This window comes from Malaclemys terrapin, chromosome 10 (genome assembly GCF_027887155.1).
Source record: "Malaclemys terrapin pileata isolate rMalTer1 chromosome 10, rMalTer1.hap1, whole genome shotgun sequence".
Lineage (NCBI taxonomy): Eukaryota > Metazoa > Chordata > Testudines > Emydidae > Malaclemys > Malaclemys terrapin.
In genome coordinates this window covers 19,572,883-19,596,887 of record NC_071514.1, presented here as the reverse complement: position 1 = coordinate 19,596,887, position 24,005 = coordinate 19,572,883, and positions in this window count along the sequence as shown.

The following is a 24,005-nucleotide window of genomic DNA, read 5'->3' as shown; positions in this document are numbered from 1 at the left end:
AAGGAATGGGGTCTTGTATTAGTGAACAGAATGAGATAACATTATTTACATCTGGCAGCAATTTATACAGGGCCCAATCTTGTGAAGCCAGAGTAAGAACTTAAGGCCCACAGCAAGTAACAGAGCCAAAATAATAGATCTTCTTTTGCTGTGAGAAATGTTTGACTCAAATTGCAAAAACTTTGTTTTTTAATCAGCCTTGATTGGACTTCAGTGAGAGTTTGTATAACACCAGTGGTTAATTAGAAATTTTCTTTAACCCACAAACTGTAAGTCAAAAAGGATTTTGTTACATTTTACGCTTTCAGTGGATTCTCAAACTTTATAGCAACACATCCTATTTCTATCACAGCAAATAAGCTCAGGCCTCACATCCACATGTGCTAGAGATAAAATTCATTGCCACTGTTGGTCATCCCAGGTTTCCAAAATGATGTGATCCCACCACACTTTGCTGGTTCTCCTGCATCAAAAGTGACAGCCCACCAAAAGACATACCATGGTAATACTGGTATTCACCATATCTGTATCATGTGAATTGAATGAATAGGCATTGACCCTCAAGGTCAGCTGTCTTCAACATGTCACAAAGTTCTGCCCAAATTCCATTCAGCATCCCATCCAGTCACCTATTCCACTGCATAACTATTTGTCCTGCAATAAGGAGTAGAACCACATCAACATTGTCCCATTGCTCCATATCTTTCACCCAGGTTGGCAGGGAATAAGCAAGGGGAGATGTGATCAGGAACTGCCATTGCAAACATGAAGGCGGGGGACTGTGCCAACAACGCAGAGCAAAGCAGTTCCTAGAATGTCTCCTGTGATGCACAGAACCCTGGGATACTGCTCCTGAAATGGCAGCACTAATATCGTGTAACAGCAGCGGTCATGCAGACATGGGTATATGCATATACACGTGTTATACCCGTGTCCAGCACACTATATATGGACACTCAGTATGGGTATGGGGAGCATGTGCAGACATGAACATGGTCCCGTAACTGAGTACACGCACCATTGTAGAGATAGCCTAAATCACACATGCTCCTGGAACAGGGGTTGGGATGAAGGGGTGTCACACTTGGACAAGAGATGCTTACTGGCCCCTTCACTCATGTTCATGGAATGAGTCTTGAATTTGAGAGATTCGTAGACAGAGTCCAGCCAGCAGAGATTGTATGACCTGCAATGATATTCAGAAGAGACAGATGGTGTTTAGAGAAGAAAAAAGGGTACTGCACTTGCAGCATGAACCCTCACACATTCAGTTTAAAATAGATTTATACATTCTTTTTGGGTAAGAATCTTGCATTTAAAAAACGTTGTAACCAAAAAAATCTACATTTGTTAATTGCACTTTCACGATAAAGAGATTGCACTGTAGTACTTCTATGAGGTGAACTGAAAAATACTATTTCTTTTATCATTTTTACAGACCAAATATTTGTAATAAAAAATAATAATATAAAGTGAGCACTGTATTCTTTGTATTCTATATTGTAATTGAAATCAATATACTTGAAAATGTAGAAAACATCCAAAATATTTAAATAAATGGTATTCTATTATTGTTTAACAGTGCAATTAATCATGCAATTAATTTTCTTTAATCGCACGATTAATCGCGATTAATTTTTTTAATTGCTTGACAACCCTACTAAGAAGTTATTGTTAGGGACCACAGGTCTTGAACGCTCGTCCACAAGACACTTACGAGCTAGTAAGCTCCAATCTGCCATCTAGTGACCTGTTAACAGTTGCTAGGGCAGAAGCTGAACCCCAACAGAAGACTCCAGTCCTGGAAAAAGACTGGCAGAGTGCTGGGGGTCTTGATTGGTCCACGGCGTCTATGTAAACCCAGCACAAGAACAGGAATTGTCTATGAAACTGGAATCCACCCTGCTCTAGACTGTGTGCATTATGCTTCCTGCTTCTGCTCCCCAGCTTGATTTCCTGGCATGGACCTGGCTTGGCTCCTGGCATCCAATTTGTGATTCTGACCTCCAGTTTATCCCCACCGCTGACTCCCTGGCATCCCAACCTGGCCTGACTCTAGTTACCGATTCGTGGTTCTGCTCTCAAGTTTGTCTCCTGCTTCTGATCTCCCTGATCTGACCTAGACGACTCTTGACTGCTGGTCCGTGACGCTGACCCTGGCTCCAACCACTAGGTATGGCTACCCGAGACCCAGCCCTGGTAGTTATTACCTTTTGTAATTCTCCCAGTTATTGGGAATTCTTATTTTGGCTCACATAATTATATCTTAGTTCTAAAAGAAGGAGATTATTTCACTAAGATCAGAGTCATATTGCTTCAAAGCTGAAGTTTAGTCTCAGTTCTAGTTCTGGGAAGCCAAGTGACCAGTACAGATGTGTGCTGAACCTTCTCTGTAGAAATGGATTTGACTGTAGGACATTCTTGTTTTTAAGAACTTTCAAGGCCTGCTTCGACCACCATTCCAGAGGACATGCATCCATGCTTATGATGGATTCTGCTCGATAAAGATCCAAAGCAGTGTGGACTGACGCATGCTCATTTTCATCAGAGTCAGATGTCACCAGCAAAAGGTTGATTTTCTTTTTTGGTGGTTCGGGTTCTGTAGTTTCTGCATTGAAGTGTTGCTCTTTTAAGACTTCTGAAAGCATGCTCCACACCTCATCCCTCTCAGATTTTGGAAGGTACTTCAAATTTTTAAGTCTTGTGTTGAATGCATTCTGTCAAATCTGCAGTGAAAGTGTTCTTAAAACGAACATGTGCTGGGTCATCATCTGAGACTGCTATAACATGAAATATATGGCAGAATGCGGTAAAACAGAGCAGGAGACATAAAATTCACCCCCAAGGAGTTCAGTCACAAATTTAATTAGCACATTATTTTTTTAAACAAGCATCATCAGCATGGAAGCATGTCCTATGGAATGGTGGCCGAAGCATGAAGGGGCATACAAATGGTTAGCATATCTTGCATGTAAATACCTTGCAATGCCAGCTACAGAAGTGCCATGTGAACACCTGTTCTCACTTTCAGGTGACTTTGTAAATAAGGTTCTAAGGTTTTACATTGTTTTGTGTTGGAGTGCAGTTATGTAACAACAAAAAAACTACATTTGTAAATTGCACTTTCACGATAAAGAGATTGCACTGCAGTACTTGTATGAGGTGAACTGAAAAATACTATTTCTTTTGTTTATCATTTTACAGACCAAATATTTGTAATAAAAAATAATATAAAGTGAGCACTGTATACTTTGTATTCTGTGTTGTAATTGAAATCAATATATTTGAAAATGTAGAAAAACATCTAAAATATTTAATAAATTTCAATTGGTATTCTGTTGTTTAACAGTGCAATTAAAACTACGATTAATTTTTTTAACCATGTGACCGGGGTCTGAGTGGAGGCCAGCTGAGATCACTCAATTAGGGTGAACTGCAAAGAATGGGACAGACAATCCCCAAAGGATATTTTCAATACTTGGATTTACCAAGCCAGCATAAAACAGTTTCTTTATTACCTCACTGGTTTTCCAGAAGCCAACATCACAGTTCCATTGAAGTAACCCAGCCTCAGGCCTCCATCCATGTACTCAAAACAAATATGATGAAGATTTCTGAAAATCTTAGTTTATTATATAAAAGGTTCTACCAATCCCAAAGGATCGGACACATTACCTCCCAGGTTAATAAATATTCCAGATCTTACCCAAAGAAGAACAGTGTTCTTTTATTTACAGTCTTTAAAAATGAGAAAAAGCAAATTGATGCCTAGGACTTCCTTTTAGATTTTCTGTTGGCTTGTTCCAGCTGAGAATAAAGCCTTTCCCATGGACCCAGCAGGGCTGCAGGGACTGTTCAGTGTTTCGCTTAAAGTGGCTCTTTGGTTCTGCCAACCATGCTGGTGCTAAGGCAAGGAGATTTATTCTCCTCCTCCCTGTGGTCCCCCTGCTGGTGCCCGGCCAGAACGAAGTCACCAGGAAAAGGAGGAGGCAGCAATGGATAAAGCATGGCTGCAGTGAGAGTACTCCAGTGTGCCACATAGTTTATTTTTTTGACTCCCACCCTCCCAAAAAAAGTTTGTATAAATAAAACAGCCATTCAAGTTCCAGCCACCTAACTAGAAAAACCTATGCTGTGTGTGTAAGGACCTCAATTCAGAATTGGTCAACACAGCTCTGTTGGAAGTTAGGAAGAACCAGAGCTGAAGAACTATAAGTAAATTACTAAAAAAAAAAAGACACCACTGATCCCATCCCAATCTACAGAGTCAAGTAAAACCTTTAAATCATAGAACCCTTCCTAACCACAAGATTTAAAAAAGAATTTACGTATGAAAGAAAATCCTCTCAGCTTTTACATTTTATTGAACAGATGACACCAACAAGACAGCTGTAAATGGATTACTAACATAGTGAGATACTGAAATGTAGAATTATTCACCTAGAAATTGTGGCTTCAGGGTACAAGTTTTGCTCTCGCCTTTTGTTTTATTTTGTTTTTCTGTAACAGTCACTTAACCATCCACGTGGTAGTAAAGAAGCACGATTCTAAACACGCAGGAAGGCCACAACCACAAAAAGCCCGAGAAATGCCTCTCTCCAAATGCCTCTCTCTCTCTCACAATCATAGACTCGGTCTCAACTTCCCGGATACAAATAGACTGAAAAGTTGATCCACCCTAGTATTAAAATAAAACAGAGCAAAGTTTGGACACAAGTACTTCCATACAAACCAAAATGAAGATTAGGACAGATCCAAATATACAAAATGCCTTCAAAAGCAAACATAATAGGGTCTTATCCCAAGAGATGTAACCAGATACTTGATCACAGAGAAAACAGAACACCTCCCTCCATCCCCTATAATCAATTACTTTGCACTTAGTTTAGTTAATCTTACACATATAACAGCAGCTTTTCTTTACTTTGAGCCAAGACCATCTAGCATCTGTCCATTTTATCAAAATGTGCTGTATTGCAGGGCTATAAGAAATGTAATAAGTTACATGTGTTACCTACACAATTGGTTGGCCAAAAGGACAACAGCAAGCCTCTCTAAATTGCTGCATAATGGAAGGATAAGGTAACACTCAAAAGAAATGGGGAAACTAATTCTAGTGCTACATCTTTGCATAGACCCCTTTAAAGACAGGTGGGGAAAGGAGAAATCAACCTCCCTGCTTTATTAGTGAAAAAGCAAAAATCCCAACAGTGAACACAGACAGCACAAACAAACTAAACCAGATGTAACCTAAAATGAATGCAAGATACTGTAAAAACAAAGGTGATTTTAAAATAACCTCTGCTAACTCAAAGGATATGTCTACACTGCAATCAGAGGTGTGACTGCAGCATGTGTAAACAGACCCGGAGCTAGCTTTAATCTAGTTAGGGTGAGAATTAATAGCAGTGAAGCTGCAGCAGCACAGGCTTCAGATCAGGCTGCACAAGCCCACCCAATATCCCAAATACTAATTTGGGAGGTTAGTCCACACTGAAGTCTACTGCCATGGCTTCACTGCTACTGGTACTTATTAAAGCTAACTTGGATATGTCTACCCATGTTGCAATCACACCTTCAACTGCAGGGCAGACATACTGTAAAGCCAGCTGGAGGGAACACCTTTTCCATCCCATGCACTCATAAACATCATCTCCAAGCTGTATAACTGCCATAGGTCTTATTCAAATGAAACAAATATGCTTATCCTAAAAATCAATTTGGATAAATGTGAGATAATCCATCTGGGGAAAGAGCAATGCAAAACAGAGATATTCAATGGTAGGAAAAAATTTCAAAAGAAGTGGGGGGGCCAAAAGAGATCTACTGGGGTAATTGTAGACAGCAAATTAGATAGGAATTTTCAATGTGGTATATCTGAAGAAGGAAAAAAGCCAATGTTGTTTGGTGTTGTATATGCAGAGGAATCATGACACAAATCAGAGAGGTGATAATTTTCACTCTACGCACATGGCTTTGGTGAGATCACATTAGAACTGCATTATGTTCTATATCAAAAAATGTGAAATTGGATTAAGTTCAGAAAAAAGCAACAAAATGATTAGGGTGCTGAAAAGATTGATTTACTGAGAAAAATTAAATGAGCTAAATATGTGGAGTTTGGCTATGCAATGATCAGGGTGGGACATTATAAATGTCTACAAATATTTAAAGGGTATAAATACTAAAGAGGGACAAAAGGGGATAACGAAGAATAATGGATTAAATTAAGAAAAGAAAAAAAAATTAGGCTCTCAGAAAACTTGCCCTGACCGCAAGATCTCTTAGACTGTAAAACAGCCTGTGAACGAATTTGATAGAAACCCCATCATTTGGAAAATTAAAACCAGACTGGACAAGGTACTTGAAAATATATGTAGGGCTTCTGATTTTAGGTCTTAACCAATAAACACCAATAAAACAATCACCAATTAAAAAAAAAAAGTCAGTGTTTAGTCAATAAATACCAGGAAAAACATCAGAAATAGTTACTTGTAGCTACGGGCTTGTCTACACAGAGCACTAATGCAGACTACACTGGTGTGATTTTTGAAGCATGCTAACATGTTATGCATTAATTGGTCCGTGCAGACCCTGCACACTAAATATTTCCTAGTGTTCTTTAATGTGGTGCTGTTGGAAAAAGCATTACTTTAAAGCACACTAGGGAACATTTACAGAGATTACTCATTTCAGAAGTACATACCATAATGAGCAAAGTATATAATATATATTATTCATTACTGAGGCTAAGTTTTTGCCACATATACTTTTAGTAAAAGTCCTGGGCAGGTCACAGGCAATAAACCAAAATTCATGGCTCCAGGACCTGTCCCTAACTTTCACTAAAACTATCCCTGACAAAAGGGGTAGGTGGGTTCAGCACCCACTGGTGCTGGGGCTCCTGGGTCCCCAACCGCTGCAATGTGCGGGAGCTCCGGGGTCCCCACGGGGCAGATGCAGGTCCTCCAGCCCCTGCTGCAGCTGGTCAGCTGCAGGGTCCCCCCACCAGAGTGAGGGCTGGGAGCTGTGTGGACGGGGTTGGCTGGGAGCTCCAGCCTCAGGGCAGAAAATGTCATGGAGGTCAATGGAAGTCATGGATTCCGTGACTTCTGTGATCTCTGTAACATAATCGTAGCCTTACTCATTATAATATATACAAAAAGAAAGCCCTGACAACTCTTGATTTTTGGATAGCTACATAAAACTCAAAAACTGCTAAAAATAAATTCTGAAAAATGAAATCAATAAATTCTGAAAAAACAGAAGCCCTAAATACACTTTATGAAACAGTCTTACACTTAAATGGAAAGTACATGGGCTAGATAACTTAACTCCTCTTTTTCCATCTATAATTTCTATGACTGACATTCAAAATAGTGAAAACCCTCTCCACACAAAACTTCTAATCCACAAAGATACTTAAACCACATTAATCACCATAGTATCTGAGCACCTTCCAGTAGTGCAGTAAGCCACGTGTCTTAATGTCTGTCATGTGTTTATTCTCTCATCCTCTTCCCCGGGGGAGAAGTTTGAGCACAGGAGTGTTTTGTTTTTGATTGTGTATATATATATATATATATACACACACACACACACACAATACCAGGGGTGGGCAAACTTTTTGGCCTGAGGGCCACATCTGGGCATGGAAATTGTATGGCAGGCCATGAATGCTCACAAAATTGGGGGCTGCGGTACAGGAGGGGGTGAGGGCTCCAGCTAGGGGTGCAGGCTCTGGGGTGGGGACAGGGATGAGAGGTTTGGGGTGCAGGAGGGGATTGTGGGATGGGGGTGGAGCAGAGGGGTTCGGAGTATGGGAGGGGGCTCCAGGCTGAGGCCGGGAGTTGGGGTATGGGAGGGGGTACGGGCTCTGGGCTCGGGTTCCAGGGTGGGGCCAGAAATAAAGGGTTCAGAGTGCGGGAGAGGGCTCCGGGCTGGGACTGAGGGGTTTGGAGTGCAGGAGGGGGCTCCAAGCTGGGGCAAGGGGTTGGAGTGGGGGTGTGGGCTCTGGGAAGGGGCCTGGGAATGAGGGGTTCAGAGGACAGGAGAGTGTTCCAGGCTGGGACCAAGGGGTTCGGAGGGCAGGAGGGGGATCAGGGCTGGGGCAGGGGGAGGTCGGGGTGCGGGCTCTGGGCAGCACTTACCTCAAGCAGCTCCCGGAAGCAGCGGCATGTCCTCCCTCCGGCTCCTACGCGGAGGTGCAGCCAGGCAACTCTACGCACTGCCCCGTCCGCAGGTGCCACCCCTGCAGCTCCCATTGGCAGCGGTTCCTGGCCAATGGCAACTGTGTGCGCGGCGCTTGAAGTGGGGGCAGTGTGTGAAGCCCCCCTGGCTGACCCTACGCGTAGGAGCAGGAGGCGGACATGCCGCTCCTTCCAGGAGCCGCGCAGAGCCACAGCATATGCAGAGCAGGACAAGCCCCCGACCCCGCTCCCCAGTGGGAGCTCAGGGGACAGATTAAAAGGACTGACAGGCCAGATGCAGCCAGTGGGCCATAGTTTGCTCACCCTTGTACTACACACACAACTATATGTTTATGTTAGAGAAGGCAAGGTCAAAAAAATGCACCTAGCACTTGGAGTGGAAGGTGGTGAAGTTTGTGACGGTCCTTACTTTCTGTGGGAGTTCATTCCATAGTCTCAGACTGGCCCCAGAAAGAGCTCTATCTCCTCCACAGATGAGCTTTACACTTATTGCAAAAAGTTCCATTGTGCCAGAGAAGTGAAACTGTTGACCATGGACTTCATCTCAGAGCTTTACTAGATCTTTTATATACCCTGGGACCAAGCCAGAGCTGTAACTAGGTATTTTTGCGCCCGAGGCAAGAATATAAAATTGCGCCCTCCCCCAGGGCCGGCTCTTCGGCAGCAATTTGGCGGCGGGTCCCTCAGTCCCTCTCGGAGGGAAGGGCCTGCCGCCGAATTCCTGCCGAAGAATGAATGAAGGGGTGGAGATAGAGCCTGTGATTTTGGAAGGTCTTACTCAAGATTTTTGACTGCTTGGGCTGGTAATGTTGCTTCCGAGATGGCTTTGGTTGCGGCTGCAGATGAGGGGCTTGAAGTGTGGGAGGGGCTCAGGGCAAGAGTAGGGGTGAGGGCTCTGTCTGGGGCTGGGAATGGGAGGTTTGGGGTGTGGGAGGGGCTCAGGGCTGGGGCAGAGGGTAGGGGTGTGGGCTCTGGCTGGGACTGGGAATAAGGTGTTTGGGGTACTGGAGGGGCTCAGGCTCGGGCAGAGGGTCAGGGTGTGGGGGGATGAGGGCTCTGGCTGGGACTGGGTGCTGGAGGGGCTCAGGGCTCGGGCAGAGGGTTGGGATGCAGGGGGGTGAAAGCTGACTGGGGGTGTGGGCTCTGGTGTGGGGCAGGGCTGTGGATGAGTTTGGGGTGCAGACAGGCTGCTCCGGGACAGGGGCCAGAGAGGAGGACTCCCCCCAGCCCTTTCCCTGCCGGCAGCAGCAAGCTGTGGGGGAGGAGCCCCCCTTTCCTGCCCCCACAGCAGCACACTCACCCCACCACTGTCACTGCATGTGCTCCTAGAGCCCCTCTCAGGTCCAGGAATCTCCCTCGCCTCCCCCGTGTTGGGTGCTGGGGGGTGCTGCATGCACCTCCTCCCGTGCTGTTGTCCCTGACTGTAGCCTCACTGGGGGTGGGGGATGGGGCTGTCTCCTTGCCCAGCATGGGGCAGGAGCGGTGACTGCGGGCGGGGACCCCCCCTGTGCTGCTGGAGGGTCCCACTGGAAAATGAAAGGTTCTGTGGGGGAAGGGCAGCCTCAGAGTCAGTCTGCCCTGGCAGTGGATAGGGGGCACTAGGACCCTGCAGCAACTGCTGCTGCAGGCAGCACGGAGCTGCTCTGCTCCGGGGCTGGGAAGTGGGGAGCAAGTCGGGGCCGGGGGACACTCAGGGGAGACACGGGGGGCCGCAGGCGGGGCAGATCACCTGGATTATAAATATCTCCGTGCCAACAGCTTTTTTTTTTCTTCTTCTCTCCACTACTTTCTGCGCCCCACTCGCCTCGCCCTTGTTACGGCACTGGCCCAAGCCATGGAGCACCTTGAAGATAAGGCCCATGATTTTGACCTTGATTCAGTATTCTATAGGAAACCACTGCAAGGAATGGAGAACAGGTTTGATGTGCTCACAGTAATCAGTGTTGCTAAGGAGATATGCTGCCATGTTCTATAACAGCTGGGATGGAGTCAGTAGTCAATACGGTAGATTTTTTTTCACTTCTAAAAACTGGTGTTTTTTTAAAACAATAGAAGTAGAGTTACATCCCATCAAACAAATCTTCAAATGCTTTGGATCAGTCTCTTAGTCTCTGGAAGCCTCCAAGCCCAGGGGCACTTAAGTGGATATTGCCTATTAAAGACTTAAGAGAAGGCATTTCATTAGGCTGGAGCCATTCTTTACATCCTAAAAAAAAAATCTACATTAAGACAGCATTACAGATGTTACCTTATAACATTTGGTTGGGAGATAATTACAATATCCCTGTAATGTATTTTACCCTAAATTACACATATATGCGCTCATCTGTAACTCCATTTTAAACAGTTTTTCCCCTAGGAATTTCCTTGTTTCTTAAATATTAATAATTTCACATATGAACATTAAACAAGAAACTCAGAGAATGTTATTGTGTGGTATTTCTATCAATATCAAAATATGAAGTATCTATACTAAATAGATCTTGACCAACACACTGCAGTTGCTTTATGTCACTCTGGAACATCACAAAGCAGTCAGAGCACACGGGCCAGTTTTGTCAGAGGAGCACAAAGCAGATGGAGTGTACCCTATTTTCACATCCCACCCTCCCTGGCTTCTTGCATGCTACACTGTCCTGCACATGTGTGCACAAATACACTAGTTTCCTCATCCCTGCTATTGAGTAGATCCAGTGCAATGGTTAGTTTTTGAGATAAATAGTGAGAAACAATGGCCATTTTCACTGTTATTTTTGATATTTGAATGTTTATCAGTCAGCGGAGGCTAGAGCATAAAATCTTCTCCTTTATAGAAACTCAAGAAAAATTGCTCTTTTTCAAAATGGTTACCCTCTCCCATTGTTCTCAGTGGGACTGAGATCACAGACTGATACCCTTTTTCAAAACAGCCACCATCTCTCATTACTCCTAATGAGAAAAAAGCCAGGGAAGCTGGAGGCACCATATGCTATCAAGAAATGAAGACAAGCAATGGATAGATGGACCTTTCTCAAAAAGGTCAAATCAAATCATCTTCCGAGCACCTCACCCTCCCTGACTGAACTAACCTCATTATCTCCATACTGATTTATACCTGCCTCTGGAGATTTCCATTACTTGCATCTGAAGAAGTGAGGTTCTTACCCACGAAAGCTTATGCTCCCAATACTTCTGTTAGTCTTAAAGGTGCCACAGGACTCTGTTGCTTTTTTCAGATTCAAACTAACACGGCTCCCCCTCTGATACTTTCTCAAAATGACTACTTGAGTACAGCCTATGGCTTCCATCTCATTAAAAAGGAAGAAGGATGGCCCCTATTTTGAAAGCGAGCACTTATTTGGTAATTTTCTATAGAACATTATCTTTAAACCTCTGCTGAAGAAGAAACATTCAATTATGGAAAAATAGTGGGGTGAAAAATTACCTTTAATCCCAAAAACAAATTCTTCAGATTTGGCCCATGCACAAGATTTCAATGAGTTTAAAACTATATGGGAAGTGTGAAATTTCTGCTTCATTATTAATTTCATCTGAAATAACAACAAGAAGGCTGACTCCAAGTGCTAAATTTCTTCAAGGACCCAATATTTAATTAAATTTGAACTCCTAAATTATGTAATGGATTTTCTAGTACATTTTCAGAAAATATATTCTATACTCAAAGATTAAGTGCTATAATTTATGGGAGGATAGATGGATTTTTTCAAATATAAATAAGAAGTCGAATCCCTGTTTTAAACATAAAAAACTACTCAACCTTAATTATGGAGCCATAACTGCATGCTCCATAATTTCAACTAAAACATTTATTTTCTGCCTACCTACATTCCTCTGTAGTTTCAACTGGATAAAGCCTTGATCACCCATCTATTGATGTTAATAACTAAACTCTCAATAACTGCAGTGGTGCAATATCTGATCCTTAGTTACTCTTCAATTTTCCTGTTAAAAACCCTGTTCTACAGTGTGGCTGCTTGTCTCCACCCAGAAAAGTGACTGCATTTCAGTAGCAATTCCTGTAAAACAGTCTATACAGTTCTTTTGGGATTCTTCAAGAGAAAGGAATTTTAAAGAGGTTATTATTAAGAGAACAATTGTCTATTGCCGCACAAATGAGGAAAATCCTGAGCTTCTGTTTCTGACCACACTGGCTCCCTTTGACAGTTTCTTTCTTCTTAAATGTCTTCTAATTTAAAAGGCACTGAGCAACTTTAATCAACTAGAACAACCCTGGTTTAAAATGTTTGTTAACAGCCTTGTGGTTTCATCCTTCTGCCCCCACCAGACAGCTGTTTTTGTTGAGAAACCTAGTGAGAGGGCCTGGGCCCAGGAAAATTCGCACAAAGCAAAATACATAGCAAAAAGATGCTATAAAACCACTTTTTATGGTGCCTTTTCTAGCAAAGCTCCATCACCCACAACAGCCTTACTACGCCTAAACTATGTTTAAAAAAGAATGATCACTATAGTCATGTGCTGCTGGCTCTAAAAACAATTAATCCAAATAATGGTAAGGGGTAGGAATTAATATCATAAACTCACACAGCGGACATTGTAATCTCTCAAAGACAGAGGTTCTGAATTACTATTTATTTGCATTGGCATAGCACCCAAAGGCCCCAAGCAGGAACAGGGTCCAGGAACAAAAGGCAATCCCTGCCTGAGAGAGCTTACAATTTAAATGAGGTAATAGTACTGCATAATTTCTCAGTAGCCAATAAAATAGGCTTGAATGTTTTTGTAAAGTTTTTATAGTACCACATGGCAGTGGAAAAATAGGATATACTACAGTCAGCATTTGTAACAAAACAAGAAATACCTCAAAACCCTCCCCAGTAATGTAGTGTCACAGCTGCCATTTAAAAGTTCTTATGTCAACAATACTAATAATTAAACATTGTATGAAACTGTCCTCTCAACAACAGAATAATATTTTTCAAATTTGTCATGTTTGGTAGTATAGAAACGACATACAAGTTGAGGTTTTCAAAGATATTAGCGAAACTGATCCTTCCCACTCATTACACAAATTTCTTAGCAGGGATGAGCAATTCAATTGGGATCAAATAAGAACTTCTTTTTCAAGATTTAAATAGGTTTAGTTAGCTTCCTTGCTTACCTACCCTCACACACATGCTTTTTTCCATTTCTTCACACATCTTTTCTAATCTGAACTAAAATCTCTTCCTGTGTGGAGCTGGTCATAACATTTCTCATGAAACAGAGTTTCAAAAAAAAAAAAAAATCCAAATTGTGGACTGCTCCCAGCTAGGGGACCCCAGGGATTTCAGACTCTTTCTGAAATGAAATTTTTTCAAGACTTCCAGTTCATGGGAAATTTCAAAATATCAGAACTGGAAATCCTTAGCTTCAGACAGTTCTATTCCTACAGTATTTCCAGCCTGACCAGAAAATGGAAATCTCATGAGAAAGCCTGTTCTCATAATATTTCTCTATGAAAGAGGCTCAGAAGGTTCAAATGAGCATCCTAATATCCAGCCAAAGTTCCCAAGGAGCTTTCATTAGCAGCTATTAGCACCATGTGCATATTGTTCAACATCATATTCTGAGCATTTTAGACTAGAGCAGTGGTTCCCAAACTTGTTCCACTGCTTTCAGCAGCTCCCATTGGCCCAGATAGGCCGAACCTGCAGATGCAGCAGGTACACAAACCGGCCTGGCCTGCCAGGGGCTTTCCCTGCACAAGCGGTGGAACAAGTTTGGGAACCACTGGACTAGAGAAAAAATAGAGATGTCTCAGTGTGCAAACTACAAACTCACTTCCCTATTGTTTCTCAGGGACACCACCATGTTATTATGTATATTTTCTAGTATATTTCTATGTACATCTTCTAGTTAAAAATTTAAATTTAATGGAGATATCCGATCTCCTAGACCTGGAAGGGACCAAAGGTCATTGAGTCGAGTCCAGTCCCCCTGCCTTCACTAGGCAGGACCAAGTACTAATTTTGCCCTAGATCCCTCAGTGACCCCTTCAAGGATTGAACTCACAACCCTAGGTTTAGCATGCCAACACTCAAACCACTGAGCTATCCCTCCCCTTCTGCACAGTAGATGCATCACAGCCACAATACTATTTCTAACACATTCACTACCTATTTTCACTTTAGGCTTCCTTGCTGCTGAAAGGCCCATTTTTCCACACTATTGGCACAAGCATGGCACCTAGATGAACAACAAAGAAATCCGGTTCTGCATTTTTCACATTGTGTTGATTACTGTGATGCTAAACATGCATATTCAGTCATGGAGTTTAAGTAAACAGGACCACCCCATCTGCTTTTACAGTAGGACTTATGGAGGCCATGTGTTTGGCACTCATAGATACGCTGAATTGCACAAGCCAGAGATTACATATTTAGTATTATAATGTATCATTTTCTGATTCTGAAAAGATTTCAAAGTAGAATACCACAATCTTCTTCTATACACTTGCTATCTATACATGGTTGAAATAACTTAGGATAACGACAGTAAGCACTGTGTAAAATTGTACTTTACCATACACATCCGTGCAGTTAAGACTGTTAGATTAGCTCTTCCTTACAAATGAAAATATGTTCTCTTTGTAAACACCATTGCACTGATTTTGTAAAAATAATAAATAAATAAAAATAAAAGGATTTGCATGTAACAGAAGGGCAGAGAGGACCGTTGCTCCCCCTCCAATCTGCTAGCTGATGTTACTTCTGAAAGGAGAGTTGGGGAGTAAAAAGAATACACTCCTCTTGCAACAGCTGCCTGTGCTTCCCCTGCAGAGCTAGTATACTAGCATTACAGCCATGCTGATATTAAAGCACACAAAAAATTAATAAAGCAGTTATTTTGCTGCTCCTCTATGTCTGTTTTGGAAAAGCTGCAATCTTTTAATTAGATGTATTTCAATATTGTATGGGAAAATATATCTATAGAAGTATTTTTGTAAGTTATTTTTTTCTTTTATGTTGCCTATGTGATCTGGTTTTCTTTTAACCCCCAAATTGTTTTTGTACGTAGGCCACCTTTGTTGCGTTAAGCATTTAGATAATATAGTGGCTATCGCTATTCAGAGTTAATGATTTTGTTGTTTCATTCTGTGCTACCTAACACAGGGCCCAAAATAACTATCTGTTTTAGGTTATCATTGGGACACCAACACTTAAACAGAGAAGGTCTATTCTACAGTTGATTACTTCTAATATGCCTATTTCCACTTATGTTGATTTGCTCAACCTAGCAGAAATGACAACAAGGCCCAAACTAAAACTCTGGATCAACCAACCCACAACACTTTGGAGAAGTTCAGATAGACATCCAGACTTTATAGGTGGCTAGTCTCTCCTCCCCCCTTCCCCAGATCCAAACATCCCCAAACTTCGGCATAAATCAGATATAAATCAAAACACTGTAGGTTAGGCCCTTATCTAGTAATGATATATAGTTTACGTAAAACCACCAGAATTTCTGTGTTTCTAGAAAAGAAAGTTATTAACTCCCTTGGTTCCAAAGTTTCCAGAACTTTGTATCACCAAACACCAATGAATTTTTCCAAGGGAAGTCCTATCGCTAAACATTTTAGGAGGTAGTCCCCAACACTCTTATATTTGAGTACTTGATCAAATACTGCATTTTAAAAATAGAGTTACCTCTTCCGATTAACTTACTTTGGAAATCAAGAAATGTATGTTAAGACAGAAAATAATTTTAAAAGAAGAAATTGAATACAATTTTAAGCTATAGTTCTATGAACATCTAAAACAAAACATCTAAAACAAAAACCAGGTTTGTGCTATGACCTTATAAATAAAAAAGATAAACACAGTTCCAAGAATAAACTGCAAACAGACGGATGTGGTCCATCTTTATTTCTTCCCCCAGTTTCCACAGGCCTAACAAACAAGAATGCAAAGATCAATTCACTGCCACTGTGCAAACCACACTCAGAACTGGGGGGTGGAAAAAAAAAACACCTCTCACAAATGCATGAACCTATGCTTTAATTTACATTATGTAGTTTCTGTATCTTGGATATCCTGTCTATGCCTCCTTCATACTAGGAGGGGTTTGTCCTAGTTCTACAACCAAAAAACAAATGCCATCAGGCGCATTGTTATAAGTTACTTTTGTGATTGACTTTACCTTCACCATAGGGATGGCTGAATTTCATTGGTGAATGAAGTTATGTTGGCTAGATTCACCCACACTGACTAATATGCAAATCACACCTCCCTTCACCACAGAGGCTTCCAGTGTCCCAGAGAGCATTCAATCTGACACAGAGCAAGCACTGTTTCTACCGTTGCCCTTCCTCAGGGGTTAAACTTGGGGAGGGAAGCTTTAAATTTCCACTGTGATCTTCAGAGGCTTCAGTAGGATACACTAAATTAGGTTAGCCCATCCCCCTGATTAGCGCGCACGCGCACACACACCCCTTGGGGGCAACACTGGCTAACCGTAGGTTACCTGGTGTAGAGGAGATGGGATGCTGCCATGCACTACAGCAGCATCTTCTGTAAACTTTCTGTCACCAGAGGCCTTGTAACCAGTGTATTCATGTGATGAAATAGCTGGCATAAATAAGGAACTAACCATAGTCTATAAAGTACTTTGGAATACAGGTACTATATAAATATAAGATATTACTATTCTTATGTTTTAATTCCACATTGGGCACATTTCACTTCTCTACTATCTGAACTCCTCCTCTTTATTAGTCTACAGCAACAGTTCTCAACCCACTGGCTGCATGTGGCCCAATTAGCACACAGCTGAGGCCCAGCTGTGTGCTAAAGGCCACCTGGCCGCATGGGGTCCGGGTTCCCAGCTGCCTGGCTGCCCAGCACAGCAAGGTCCAGGCTGCCCGGTTTGGCGCGGCAGGGTTGGAGTCACCCCCCACTCCTCGGGGCAGAGGTCCGGGGCTGCCGACCCCAGCGCTGCAGGGTCCGGGGCTGCCGCCCAGCCCCAAAAGATCCGGGGGCTGCCCCATGGGGTTGGGGTCCAGGGTCAGCATCAGGGCTGCAAGACGGCCAATGAAGTTGGGGTCCAGGCTGCCACCCAGCTGCCCTGCCACCCAGCCCCGCGCAGTCGGGTCCAGGGTCAGGGCTGTCACTCAGCCCACACAAGAGGGTCCAGGGTCCCTTCCACCCAGCCCCCCCCGCCGCCCAGGGCTCCACTCTTGGCACCACTCTGTGGAGGGGTCTCTGGGCGGGAGATGCTTGGCATATAGGTCTGTGGGCAGGGGTCTGGGAGTGGGGGGGCGCTGTGGTTCTCAACCTGCAGCCCAGGTAGCATGTGGCCCACAATGATAAATAGGTTGAGAACCACTGGGCTACAGGAACCCAAATGAGAAAAATATTTTGATTGGGATGTACTTTCTGCAAACAGATTGGAAAAGCATTGATAATAAAAGGGAAAGAAGTCTGAGTGTACTACTTTGCCGACCCTGTTTAAGTTTTAGAATTACATTAGCTATATGAACAGATCTTTTCTCCCCACATTTTTAGCCAAAGAGGTAAGGGTTACTGATACCTGTTCCATGTGAAACCCTAGCATTATACCCTCTAAAAAAGTCTACTGAAAAATAGAGCTTGTCTGAGATGGGCAGGGTTAGCCAGGTAAATTCCATTCTATATCCACTCCCTGTCACAGTAAAAGGGCAGGCAACAGAAAACCACAGACAAGCACTCCAAACAATAAATACTATCCATCCTATTCTTTAACAAACACAGAGCCAATTTTGCATTCCTTGCACGTCCAAAGTCCTCACTGACTTCAATGCAAGACTAGGCCTTCAGATAGGAAAGTGAAGCAAATACATTGTGTATGGCCCTGTATACCAATAAAGATAGAGAGAATTTATGTGTATATATCTTCTCCAGGCCTGACCTTATAATTTACCTATCAAGAATTTTCTCTGCAACTGGGCCTGGTGTTTGTAATGGGGAATACCTAAAGGAAGCAGAATTCAACAGCATTAATATATGTTCAATGAACTCTCTACCAATCCCTAAAACCTTGCTTGTTCTTGTTCTAATATCTTGTTTCTTTTGTATGAAGAAAATTCTCAAAACAAAACACACCTACCTAAATTTTATGAATTCTGGGAATGACATGCAACATCTTATTATACCTAAACCAACAGACAGCTCTAGCATAAAACTAACTATATTATTTTTTGTCCTTAACATAGTATTTTTGGGTTCTTCTTAAACGAAGCAAACCATGCACATTCAAATGAGGAAGTGAAGGATAGATGAAGATTCTTCCCAGCAAATCAGCAGTGGACCCCATATGAAAAAAGAGAAATAGTGATAAATCTGAAAATGATATGAACATTCACTGAATATGTTATCTGGTTTGATTTGAGATACCATCTGTTGAAAGCTGGATTCGATTTGGTTTCTTCAAGAGTTCATGACTACTCCCTTAAAAATGACCTATCTACAAGCAGACACACAGTCATTCATGAGGTTCAGCTGCCATCTAGTGGATGTTAAGAAAACTATTAACATTAATTTAGGTGTTTTTTTCGGACAGGTTTTTGAGTCAGGCTCTGGGGAGCATAACTGTTCCAGTGGTGTGGCTGCCAGAAAATGGGCTCACAACAACTACTTTTATTCTTTGTCTTTGGGTTTTAACCATAGGCAAAACAAAATGCAAAGCACTGCCATTCAACCCCATATACTTTCCAGGAACAAATGTAATTAAGGTCCTAATCCCGCAATTGGATCCATATGGGTAAACATTTGCCCCTGCGTGAACTTCAGTTGAAGACAGTGGGGCTCCACCCTGCTGTAGTAGAGCCAGTTGAAAGAATGTGAAAAACTCATCGTTAAAGCCACGTTAAAGATGGACAGCTAAAAATCACTAGTCAAGATATGTGTAAGTTAAGGTTCCAACTGCAATTTTACAATTCCTGTACTGCATAACGACTTGTATATTTTATGGTATGCTTTTTCACATAAGTAGTAACATATTAAATGATAATTAACCAGAAAAAATAAAAACAGGAACAGAAATATTGTGCATCAGCAGGGCCCAGTCTAACATTTATTTTGGGAGATTAAATTATTTAATGTGACTTTTAATTGCACAGACTTATTCTTTCTACATTTAATCCTTATGTTTTTAAATAGTTAATAGAAAAAAATACTGTTTATTAATGTTAACATTTTAAATTGTCCTACCTAAGACTTGTTGTTCACATCTTATTGATGTGAATGGGACAAGGAAAGGCAAGTTTTCCTCCTTTACTGCTCTTATTTGACTTGAGACAATTTTTATCAATTGGCTGTATTTTCACAATGAAGTTGAGTTGTTTGTTTTTTTAAGTAAAAGCTTAGAATTTGTATAATGCAGTCCAAGTAGTGGAGAAAATCTAAGACTTCATAATCTATTCCTCCTTCTTCCCACCACATCACTTTCTTGTGTGCCTGATGTTATGCTGGAGGGTAGTATTTTGTTGTATTTTAATGAGGCATAATTGCTTTTAAACAGTAGCTTTTCAGCCTTAAACCCTGATTCCGGCCCCACGGGGAGGATTATTCCTTGTGGTTAAGTGAGCAGCACTCAATTAGGCTCTCAGAAAGCATGACTGGAAGTGACTTTTCAACTAATGTATTATTATTAATAATTTTCATTTCCCCCCTAAACTAAGTAAAGACACTACTCTTCATTGAGGATTACATTTATGCTTTATTTCAAATTTCAGCTGCTTCTGTGGTAACCCTGTTCAAAAGATTTCCCTCTGTCAATGAAGAAAGCATTATTGCTGGAAAAGATTGTACTTATGTTTACCCAACCCTAAATAAATAAATAAGTAAGTATTAAGCAAATACCAAGCACAAAAAAATTCAATCCATTCCCCTGAAACATGAAGGTTTTAGAAGTTTATCTGAATGTGAAAATGAAAGAACATAATGGAAACTGTGGAATATCATGCAATATCAGATTCCCATTACAGTAAAATGAAAAATATTCCTTCAGCTGCAGGGGCTGACTATCAGTTTGCAAGTTCTCAGCAGTCCCAGCATGATTTTCTCAACTGCAATTCAATGTCATTAATCATTTGGGGGTGGGGGTGAAGGGGAGACTTTACTCAGCCAGTATCTAAGGCTTAAGTTTTTCCTTAGCCAGGATTCCTAGAAAAATCAAGAAGAAATATCCATCTATTCTGTTCCAACTTTCCCTTCTTGGCTTTCTTTCTCTCAGACTCTTCTGCTGTCCAACTGGCTGGGGCTTTTCCTACCCTGGACTCTAATTCCTCTATTCCCCCACCAAGGGTTCTCAGTGATGGCTGAAAAGCTTCTCTGAGGATCTAACCGCATTTGCCAAAATAAGGAACATCCCCAGACTAAGCCCTAGTCTCTTCCCCTGATGCCTGACATTTTTTCTACCAGACTGTATACACACTATGTCTGGAATCAAAGAACTGGAATACAAATATTAGTTATTTTGCTCCAAATTCCCAGTGCTCTATAGTATATTCCTAAGCACTTGGAGACCTAGAATCTTTTTACCAGCCACATCTCCACATCTTCAGCCATAACCCCTGCACCCTCATGGAGTTCGTTACACAACTGGAGCCTAAGGCTTGAATGGGGCTCCAGGGAAACAAGGTGGTCCGCCCATGAAGCTCCAATTGCGAGATCAACAGCCTAAATAAGAACAGGATGCAACAGCAAAGTGTAGGACAGAGTGGATGGAAAGACAAAGGTGACAAATTAGCACATTACATCAAAACTGTACTATTTAAAGATTTTAAAACCTGGTTTATTTGTTACACACAAAAATGAACTTCGTAAAAATCTTGAGTAGCAAAGGGATTAACAAGGGAGGTTTAGGCTGGACATTAGGAACAACTTCCTGTCAGGGTGATGAAACACGGGAATAAATTGCCTAGGGAGGTTGTGGAGTCTCCATCATTGGAGATTTTTAAGAGCAGGTTAGACAAACACCTGTCAGAAATGGTCTAGATAATACTTAGTCCTGCCACGAGTGCAGGGGCCTGGACTAGATGACCTTTCGAAGTCCCTTCCAGTTCTATGATTCTATGAAGATTTAATCAGGAGGAAGGAGAACAAGAGGAACAAGATTACTGGAACATAGAGCCCACTGGATGTCTATGGAATGCTATCTGAATAAGTAGCAGGCTGAGAAACAGACAGGAAGAAGGAAGTCTCTGAGAAAATGTAAGATCTATTTTATTCACTGAACTGTTGTAGAGTGTGGTATGTTATGCAAACTGTTTCGTTTGTTTTAATATGCTATTCTCTCTCTGGCTTTAATAAAGTTTGTTTTAATAAGGCTACCTACGTCTTACAGCATTGCTTGGGAGATTTTTCATAGGCCATCCAAAAATAAGAAAACAACCCTCATTTGGAAGTCTTCCTCAAAAGGACACAGATCAAGGGTTCCTCTTTTCATAAGGTGTGTCATCAGGGCCGGCTCCAGGCACCAGCCCACCAAGCATGTGCTTGGGGCAGCGCCTGGAGGGGGGCGGCGCGGCGGGGCGCTCCGGCCCGAGAGCAGGGCCGTGACTGGGCTCGCCGCCCTCCCCCCGGCGCTCCGGCCGGTCGGGGAGAGCGGGCCCCGGCCAGGCTCGCCACCCTCCCCACAGCGCTCCGGCTGGTCGGGGAGAGCGGGGCTCCGACTGGGCACACCAGCCAGTCGGGGAGAGCGGAGAGCCGCGGTGGGCTCTCCGCCCTCCCCCCAGCGCTCTGGCCGCCGGGGGCTCTCCGCCCTCCCCCCGGCACTCTGGCCGCCAGGGAGAGCGGAGAGCCCCAGCCGGGCTCTCCGCCCTCCCCCCGGCGCTCTGGCTGCTGGGGGCTCTCCGCCCTGCTCCCAGCACTCTGGCCGCTGGGGAGAGCGGAGAGCCCCAGCCGGGCTCTCTGCCCTGCTCCCGGCGCTCTCGGGGGGAGGGCGGCGGGTGGCTTTTCTGCCGAGGGCGGCAAAAAAGCCAGAGCCGGCCCTGTGTGTCACATATGGTGCTGCAGTCACACTGATATTGATCTTGGTTAAGGACCCTAGATGAGATACAACTGTAGCGGATGGTAGTGACAGACCTTGTTTATCTGTCGATATAGGCATATAGATATTTTAATAAAACCCCAAACTATCATGACTTACGGTATGGGAACAGCAACAAATGAGGGGATTTTTGTTTATTTTGTTTTTGGTTGGTTGGCTAGTTGAGGATTTTCTCCCATCTTTTCTCTCCGTCTCTATTTTCTCCTTCTCCTTTTCTAGACTCTTTAATATAAATAAAACAGTATTATGCTATTGTTTTACTTACTCAATGTAATTCCCATTACCCAGTTTTCCACATAGTATAGCTATGCATGCATTTTCGGTGTTAAAATAAAATTTTAATGGAAACAAATAAAGCGTCCCATCCATGCACACATCATTCAAAAATTAACAAGAAAGGGACTGACCTTGCTCCCACTAAAGTCAATAGCAGCCAAAGTCAACAATTTTAACAATTGTTATTTGGAACTCTTTGCCACTAGAGATTAGGGTTTGCAGATGTTTTTCTTTGTCATCAGAAATCAGTTTCCAGATGTTACAAGAAGTCTGTTCTAAAGAGCAACTATATTTGAACATAGGCCATAGTGCCTGGTTTCAAATATGCTCTTTTTTCCTAAACACAACCTTTTAACACCAAGCAGAGGATCTGCCACTGCCAATTAGGAAATCTCTCCATCTCAGAGCTAGGTCTGTTGCCCTTTTAAATTGAGTATTTTGTTTGTTTTTCTTAACTGAATATGGACTCAAAGAAGTTCATGTTCAAATATGATGTTCCTTCAGAAAAGGATTTTTTTTAAAAAGGCTGGGCTTAAAAATATTACCTCTTTGAATGCAAGCTTCAGACCATGCCTGGCCTGCCAACCTGGCAATCGGACTCACAGCAAATGGCTCATTTTTAAAGCAGTAGGTCTGCACAACATAACAAATATTTGTACATACTTGCATTGAAAAATCTGCTATGAAAAAATGCTCAAATTGATACAAAAAGACAGAAGGGGGGCAGAAAATAGGATAAAGACAAATGAGAGGATTTGATCAGGAACTGAAAAAGAAAAACGAGCAAGAGCGAGTAGGTGGGACTACTCAAGTAAGGCTTAATTGGAAGGGGAAAGCTTCCCGGTTTCCCACAATAACTGTGAGAAGATGCTGTACCTCTCCTGCCTTGGCCATCACCTTTCATACTATGTTCCTGCCTACCATTTACAGTCAGCTGAGGCAGGTCTATTCAGAGGGCCTGATCCAAAGCCACTGAAGCTTCTTGGGATTTAGTCACTCTGTTCAGTAAGGACTGGGCCAGTACAGGACTTTCTCCATCAAGAATTCCCATGTAACAGAGGAGGTCTGCAGAATTCTAGTGCTGATTGCCTTTAGGGTATGCTGCAAATCCCACTTTCCTGGGTTCTATCTGGCCGTGCATTTGGGCAAGATGATTCTTTAAAGTTTTATAGTTTATGCCCCATTCCTGCTAAAGTACATCTTTACTCACAAGAGTAGCCTTATTGAACATTATGGAGCTACTGACAGACTGAAGCTTGCAGGAGCATGCTTTTAGTTTGTATTCTTTCAAGCCTAGATACCTTTTCCTAAGACCTATGAATCAATTCCCTTTAAACTGTCAGTTCCCTGACTAAACAGTCAGTTATTTCCTAGTCAGGAATGTATTCTTCTTCTCTTTAATATATATGTCATGTGTTTTGCATTATTAATTTCTGGACTGGTTATGACGTACTATTTACCTCTACCTTCAGCTTCCAGACATCGGGGTGG